Source organism: Crocodylus porosus, unplaced genomic scaffold (assembly GCF_001723895.1).
Source record: "Crocodylus porosus isolate Cpor-Errol unplaced genomic scaffold, CroPor_comp1, whole genome shotgun sequence".
In the NCBI taxonomy this organism is placed as follows: domain Eukaryota; kingdom Metazoa; phylum Chordata; order Crocodylia; family Crocodylidae; genus Crocodylus; species Crocodylus porosus.
In genome coordinates this window covers 18,670,973-18,679,889 of record NW_017728907.1, presented here as the reverse complement: position 1 = coordinate 18,679,889, position 8,917 = coordinate 18,670,973, and positions in this window count along the sequence as shown.

Below are 8,917 nucleotides of genomic sequence, written 5' to 3'. Positions count from 1 at the left end.
CATTGTCCCCCTCTATTGGCCAGATTCTGCTTTTGTCTTTAGGGTTAAATTTCCTAGTCCTGTAGCTCAGGTAGCAGCTGCTTGAGATTTGATTTAGATAATAAACTTTTTGGGACAGGGACTTAGTACAGCATCTAGCATAATGGTTCACTAGGGTTCCTAGTAATGGAAGGCATGGTTCTCATGGTAACACAAATAATAAATAAAGCTATCAAGTATCACCCAACTCAATCCCCAATGAAAACCTGGTCAAAAGCATTGCTCCATCTGCATTTCCACCCCAGTTTGGACCTTCTATAGAGTGAAAAGTGAGAATATTATCACTGGGAGGAAGGGAAAGAAACAGCTGTAAAGTGGGAGTTCTAGTTCATAATGATGAGATGGCTAAGAGGTACAGGTAACAGCAAGACTTTGGCCAGAAAAGTCTAACCAAAATCTAGGGATCAACTAGAGGACTTACAAGCCATAGTAAGTGAGGGCAGTGGACCAGGAAAATGCTTCAAACATTTCACAAGAAACATCTGAATGTTCATCCAACCTCCTCTTAAAAACCCCCAGGGTAGGAGCCAGCACCACTTCCCTTAGTTCAGGGCTGCTATTAAAAGCCTTGGAATTGATAGCTGCTAGTTCACTTGGCATATCTACACATTCATTAATGCGCTGCAATTACGGTGTGTTAAATTTAGTACTTGTAATAACAGGTACTAACTTTATGTGCCGTAATTGGTGCAGCTGTGCATTAGTGCAGACAAGCGTTTTTAGGTGACATTAATGCACATTAGACTATGTACACTGCTCATTTGCATGGGTCTTGCCAGCTGTGCTAATACGCAGTAGAACTAATCTAATGTGCATTAAGCATCTCATGTAGATGTACCCAGTTTCACCAATTCTGCAGTAGAAGGAACACAATTATGTCGATAATAGGGTTGAAGAGTTCCTACTAACATAAGTGGCTTATACATTTAACCAGTGTTTGTTACAATTTAAGAAATAGACAGAAAAGCAAAATTGGGATTGACGATTATGCATTTACTTGATATGCATATATATGGAGTACACTGATTATATTTCGAAGGGGTCTGTATAAGAACAGCAGGTGCTATTAATGTGTCTATGGAATGCTAAATAACTAAAGGTTACCAATATACTTGTAAAAGGGAAGGAAGTGCCTAATGTGAGGTTTTTAAAAAAGAAATGCCTTTACGATCACAGAAATGGCCAGTGACATTTTGGGAATTAAATACATCCTACCAACCAATCAAAAGTGAAACGTGCCAAAGCCCAGCACTGCAGACAAACCTTATGGTATGGAAATCCAGGCACATTCTTTTTGCCTCAGGTTCTGTATCTGGAATGCAGCTGACACTCTTCATGATGTGTGGTGCAGGAAGGAGTCCAGCTCACACCCCCTGTGCTTGTAGTAGCTCCACAAAATACATAGGAGCAAAACCACAGGTTTTGTGAGAAGGTAAGTGGCTCTAATGGATGGAGAGCAGACAAGGTGACTAAGGTGAAGCCATTTTTCTAGTTTCATAATTGTGACAGAGAAAGTCATGGTTAATAACTATGGGGGGGGCATGGGCTGAGTGTGTGTGTGCATGCATGCATATGTGCACCACACCCAGGCAGGAAGGTCTGCAGGGGAAGAGGCAGGGGGAGGAAGTGGGCCTGAGACTGGGCAGGGATTGGGAGGGAGTCAAGCTGAGCCAGGTCCAGGATCAGGGCTGGGGCCCACTGCGCCTGTGCAGCCACCCCTTCCCCCATGCTTGGGGTTGTTGCCCAGTGCCGGCACCCCCCATGCCAATGAATCTGCTGCCCCCTAGCCCCGCACCAGCCCGGAGTGCCTGCCTGCACTGGCCCCAGGGGCCAGGCTGGAGGGGAAGCAACCCTGGGACCTCCGTGCCCGCCCCAAGTCATTGGAAGGGGTGGCGGCTCCCACTGCTGCACATGTCCTGGGAGCGCATGGCAGGCACATGACCCTGGATCTGCATGGGCCAGGGCAGGGTGCTGCTGTGGGCTGGAGCGCAGACTGCACTGGGTTCTTTCCAGCCTCCCCCCCCACCACTGAGAACAGCCTGCCCCATGCAGATCCAGGGGCATGTGCCCCCCATAGTGCAGGTTGCAGCAGGAGCCATGCCCCCCAGATGAGCCACTCATGGCTCAGTCCCATGCCCCACCAGCTGTGCGCATCCTACCCCTCCCCTAGCCCTACTCCCTCCCTACCCCTGCTGTGCTGGAAAGCCTTGGCTGGGTTGCCTTGTGGCCTTACCGCTGCCCTGTGTTTGGGAGGGCTAAGACCCACTAGTGCACCCTCCACCCCAACGCTTCTAATAGCAGATTGCAGAAAAGAGTTTTAGGTGTGTAATTCTATTCACAGTAGTTGCATTACATTATTGTCAATCTCAGGAGAGAAGCCAAGGATTGAACAAGCTACAGACACTGAACTCACCCACCACTTCCTGCAGTGTCTCCACCTAGGAAAATGTTGATGCAGGTAGTGGGACAAGTGTGAAGGACTCTGATACAGACACTGCCCATGCTAGGACATGTTCTATGGATAAATATACAGCTTTGTATTTAGAATCAGCTTCTTTGATCCCTTTTTGAACACTCTGATCCTCTGCGAAGCTAAGAGTTGTGTTATAATAAACAGGAGTAAGCCACGATACAGAGCAGAGGAAGACCTTGGCATGGAGTTGGAGAGTCAGTTCAAGATTCTGTACAATTTGGGCCTGAGTTCCTTGCTAATCCACCAATCACAATCTGTTTGGTAGGACCTGTCCCATCTAGAGAACAAAGCAGAAGCAGAGATAGGACCCTGAGAGGATATTTTCCTTGCTGCCCAGCATTTTCCATGGAAGAGGTTGATCTGAGCCATACAGTACATGAACATTATTTCTCATGTGGCCACAGCCAATACTTTAAAAGCAATTGCTTCAGACAAGCACCAGCCTTCATTCCTTAGAGAGGACTCCATTCAGGCTATGTATGATGTTTTAAACCAATACACCCTGAAATAACTAAACTAGGCAAAGGCTTCTGAAAACTGCTTTTCTCTCCCTGTTCATATAACAGAAAGATGGACAGATTTTCACGCACAAACACATACACAAACATAGTCCTTGTACTTAGATTACCGGTAATTATGAGAAGCTTAAAGGGAAGATTTTTTTCTCAGGCTGTTAAAAGTAAATGAAAGTCAAGCTTTAGACTGAAAAATCCCTGGAGGGAAAGGAAAGTCTCATGGTTAAATCATGGGATCAGGAGTCAGCAGATTTAAGTTTAATTTCTGACTCTGTAGACTATGACTCATTCTGTGACCTCGAGGAAGTTGATTCTTTTCTGTGCTTCTGTTTCCTCACCTGTAAAACTGGCATGATAAAGCTTCTCTGCTGCAATTGTATACACCCATCATCTAATACAGGGCTGTCAAACTAGTGACCTGCATGGGGTTAATCTGCAGTCGCTGAGGTCCCATGTGGCCTCTGCCCCCTCTATCACTCTGGCTGCAGTAGCAGCTAGGGCTCCGGGCTTCCCAAAGCACCAGAGAATGCCCATTTATGTGCTGTGTGATGGGGGGGGGGACAGACCCACTTGTGTGAACGGTGCAGCAGTTAGGTCAGAGGCATGTGCAACATTGAGCAGTGGGAGGAAGGTCAGTGCAACCTCCTCCCATTTAAAGCCTTCCAAGATAAAATGCATAAACATTTATTAACTACCTAGAAAATAATAAACATTAACTACCTAGTGCAGCACTGGACAGCTGTATGGCAGCCCATGGCTCACACTATTGCAGATCATGAGTGGGCAGCCCATGTGGGATGCAGCTTCCAGCTGCTTATAAGTTGTACAGCCCCGATCTAATACATAGGCGATGATAATTTGTTGTGCATTGTTGCAGAGATGACAATAATTATTTCACTGCAGTCATAAGCTTTGTGGAAACTAGGCCTTTTCCCTTCATATTTTATCATGGTTTCTTACCATGGGTGACACCCAAAGGGTGAGAATTCTAACCACCATGCTCCACTGACTTCCCCTGAGCAGGGTGAGACCGCATTACATTTAAAATAGCAATTGTTATTTTACTGTGGTTATCACTACCAAAGCCAGGGCGTCATGACAGAGTATTTATGGTGTCTTGCTATATATAGCTCTAGACGCACAAGTTTGACCTGTGCTCTGGACTAATGCTAAAGGCTGCTCCTAGTCAAACCAGCTGTAAAAGGTTGTCTTCGTTGTCGTGTCTCCAGTCCATCTTTTCTATATGGCCTGTTCCCAATACTTTGTACAGGCCACTGCTTCTGGTGTTGGGGTTGCCAGATCCTGTGGGGTACACTCTGGTGCTATGAGGTATCTCAGGAGATGATCCATGGTTTTGACAAACACATTGGTCAACTGCGTAGAGGCCCAATGATTGCATGAGAAAGTTGCATCTGCTGAGACCCACTCTCAATCTGTTTAGGCTCTGCCATGTGTGCCATTTGTAGTTGGAGCCAGATGCTAACTCCTTACTGCGGGTAATTCCTTGCTGGCTCCATTCAATAGCTTTGTCACTTAGTTTCTCCCATTCTTTTTGCCAGAGGGCAGTTCTGGCTGATTCTGGTGATGTGGTCAATGGTATGGTAGAGCAAGGGTTCCCAATCCCAGGGCTGTGGCCCGGTGCTGGGGCACAAAGGGTTGGCTGCCGGTCCCCAGGAGGGTCAGCCTTGCCTATCCTGCTGTGGTGGCTGCTGCGGTTGAGGTTTGGTTCCTCCCTTCCACCTGCCAGGTGAAGATATCTTTACCATTGTTCCAGACAGAAATTTTGGCTGCGGGGCCCCATGCAGCATCACCAGAAGTCACTGTGGACTGGAAGTGACCGGCATACAGCAAACCAGCAACCAACAGTTAGATTCATAGATTCACAGATGTAGGGTCAGAAGGGACCTTGTAGATTTTCTAGTCCGACCCCCTGCCTTGGGCAGGAGAGAAAACTGGGCTCAAATGACCCCAGCTAGGTAAACATCAAGCCTCCTCTTAAAAACCCCCAGGGTAGGAGCCAGCACCACTTCCCTTGGAAGTTGGTTCCAGATCCTAGCTGCCCTGACAGTGAAGTAGCGCCTCCTGATGTCTAGTCCAAACCTACCTTCTAACAACTTATGGCTGTTATTCCTTGTTACTCTGGGAGGCGCTCAGGGGAATAAGGTCTCTCCCAATCCCCGCTGGTCCCCCCTAGTAAGTTTATAGATGGCCACCAGGTCCCCCCTCAGCCTTCTCTTGTGAAGACTGAACAGGTTAAGGTCCCGTAGCCTCTCCTCCTAGGGTCTGCCCTGCTGTCCCCGGATCATGCGAGCGGCCCTCCTCTGGACCCTCTCCATGTTGTCCACATCCCTCCTGAAGTGTGGTGCCCAGAACTGGATGCAGTACTCCAACTGAAGCCTGACCAGTATCACATAGAGGGGGAGGATCACCTCCTTCGCCCTGCTTGTGATGCATCTGTGGATTCATGACAAGGTACGGTTAGCCCTACTGACTGTGTCCTCGTATTGTCAACCCATGTTCATCTTGGAATCAATAATGACTCCAAGATCTCTTTCTGCCACCATGCTTTCGAGAAGGGAGTTCCCCAGCCTGTATGCTGCTGGCTCCTACTGCCTAAGTGCAGCACCCTGCACTTGTCAGTATTGAATCCCATCCTATTTTCATGGATGCCAGTCCACTGTTTACCAGTCCGCGACTTCCGGTCCGCGGGTCCTCGATCTAAAAAGGTTGGGAACCCCTGTGGTAGAGGACAAAAAGCTACATCTCGGTGAGAGATGACAGTGTGCTAGTGGATGTCCGTATAGTGGGTGACAGTTGTCTGACTCTAGTACCTGCTGGTCAATGTCACTTGCTACTTTCCTCCTGATGTAAGAAGGCACTATGCCAGGTAGTGTGTATAAGCAGGCAACAGGGGTGGGTTTTAGGCAGCCTGCTATAATTCTGCATGTATCATTTAGGGTGGTGTCAATATGTTTATTGTGACTTGAGCATTTCCAGATGGTACAGTCATATTTGGCCACAGAAAACAAAGAGCTAAAGCACGATGTGTGTAGGGTGGATGGATGTCCTCCCCACTTGGAATTTGCAAGCTTATGCAGAATGTTGTTTCTTGTGTTGACCTTGGCTTTGGTATTTAATATATGCTTTTTGTAATTAAGTGTACAGTCCAGTGTTACCTCTAACTAGACCGAGCATTTCTGATGTTCGAGACTCTGATTACCCCAGGCGACATTCAGATGTCATTCTGCATCACAGTTCCTCAGACGGAAAGCACAGATTTGGGTTTCCCAGGGTTGGGATTAAGATAATTATTTAGGTAATAATCTGACATCTTGTTCAATGCCCTCTTCAGGATCTTCTCTGTGTCCTCAAAATTCTTTTATGCACTGGTGATGCATAGGGGTGCACGCGGGTGCATGTGCATCCCCTGAACGCAGCGTTCCACCCACTACTAAAAGGCGATGCCACCACTGACGGCAGTGCCTGCGGGCAGTCACTGCTTGCCACTCCTACCACCAACACTGCAGGTGGCACTTGTGGGCAGTCAGCAATTGCCGCTGCCCACTGCCAGCGGTGTCTGGGGGTGGTTGTCAACCCCTGGTCAGCACTCACCACCCCCTCCCACCTGCTGATAGCACCAGTGTCATCTGCAGGAGCTCCCAGCTTACCACCACCATGCTCCCGCTGCCACCGTCATGGCCCCCCAGATGCTGGGGCACGCATCATTCATGCTTCTGTGTGTAGTAATGTAGAGATTGTCAGCATAGATGATATACTTACATTTGGCAGAAAGTGGCTAATGGTTAGCACACTACCATGTGTTAAATCATTCTTTTGGGAGCACCATCTACTTTTCTGGCCATTTAGTTCCACATAGAAGTGCTTGTTCTCTAAGAGGCTACAGATGGTCTGGCTTAGATCCAAGTCATCAGTCATAAGGTATGGTCTGTGGATCATGATGCAGTGTTGGACAGTACCATATGCAGCAGATAGTTCAACAAACGCTGCACCAGTGATTAACTTCTTTTGGAAACCATCTTTGATATGCTGTGTGAGGTTTAGTAGTTGGTCTACTATGGCTGGGGAGACAAAACTGGCCAAAGGTCACATTAGCTGTATCACTTCCTCTTGCGTTTTTGGCTATGGATACTTAGCCCTGCCAACCTGATGGGCTCCTTGGCTCAGGTGGACCTTCAACATTGACTTCTTTTTATTACCTTTGACAGGCCAGTAGGGGTGGGTGATTTCCCCAGTCAGACACAGCTTCAAGTTGCACTGAAAAGATGCTGTATTTAAAACTCATTCTGCAACTCCCCCTAGTGACCAAAAAAAGGCCACTTCCAGTTGAAATAACCTGCTCCTGTTGACCTCTTCAGCTGTCGGCACTCAGCACATGAAGAACCTAAAACCCCTGTCTGCTCAGGTTTTGAGGTGCATTGCTCTCTCAGCACTATCAGTCTCCACCAAACAACAGTGGAGCATACAGCCATTCAGTAGAATTCCTCTGCTTAAGCTGAAGTATTGCTTTTAAAAAAGATTGCCAGTCTCAGCTCTCCATATTTCTACTGTATCCACAAGCATCTCTGTGCTTTCTTCCATGCTCCTCTTCATGAAGAACTCTCCTCACACTTTTCTGCAAAGCTCTTCATGAAGAACTCTCCTCACACTTTTCTGCAAAGACAATAGACTCCTTTAAGTCCTTTCTCAAGAACCGCTACAACTAGAATGCCACAATGGCATGTTAATCTAAGAGAGATCTTGCATTTCAACCACAATACAAGTAGAAAAACAGAGCTGGAAGGCACCTTAAGAAATCCTTCAGGCCAACACCTTGTTCAAGTCAGGATTATCCCTGTCTAAGACAAACATTGTCTGGGATGCTTAATTTGCATTTAAAACCTTCCAAGATAAAAATGCATAAACATTTGTTAACTACCTAGAAAATACAGCAGCAACACCAGTGCTAATAGTGTGCTACACTGAAACTGCAGGGAAAATTCAGATAGAACATCTACTTGGAAAGGAAACCTAACAGACTTGTTAGCAACCACAGATGGTGAAGACATTGGTTTTACATTTCACTGAAGAGCAAGCATTTCCAGAAGAGCTCTGCTTCCTTGTCCAACTTCAGATTCAGGGAGAAGAGCACTGCCTTGTGCTGGCTCAGACAGCCCAGCCAGAACCAAGCTGCTTTAACCCATTTGGCATGGGCAATTGGTGCCGCCTTAGTCAGGAGGAGCACATGCCTCCCCATGTGACCCGTCCCAGCGCCCGGGGGGGGGGCAGATCTTGCTGCCCAGGTGGGGAATCCCTGCGGCCGATCCCGTGACAGCCAATCGCTGCAGCTCCTTCTGGGAGTGGCTATGGCTGCTTCTGGAAGCAGCTGCAGCGATTGCCTGGCGCTTGAAGGGGGGGGCCGGTGGTGCTCCTGCCTGCCTCCCCTGCCCATCAACTAAGTGGCAAGTGTGGCTGGTCAGGGGGTGCACCGGCACTCTCAGGGGGAGGCACCCCCTAAGTGTCACCACTGTAGATGAGCAAGGAGACAGGCTGGGGCTGCAGAACACAGCACTATGGCAGCAAAAGCCCCCATGCACCCCCTATGCATTGCCATTGCCATTTGGAACTGGTTAAGAACTAGAACTGTCCTATGATGTACATATATCAAGTGGCAAGGTGTAGGAGAGCTGCTTTTGTGCTTAGAAGAGCTCTCTGGTGGTGATAACTTGAGATTCATGGAGCTATTAGAAGTCCATCCCCTCCTAGGCCAGGAGGGGTCTCCTACAGATTTCCCATCTCATCATCCACTTTAGCAAGAAACATTTCTACCACAGCTTCTTTGCACACTGTAGTTCTGGGTAGGTAAAGCACCTATACTGCCTTGTGTAAAATG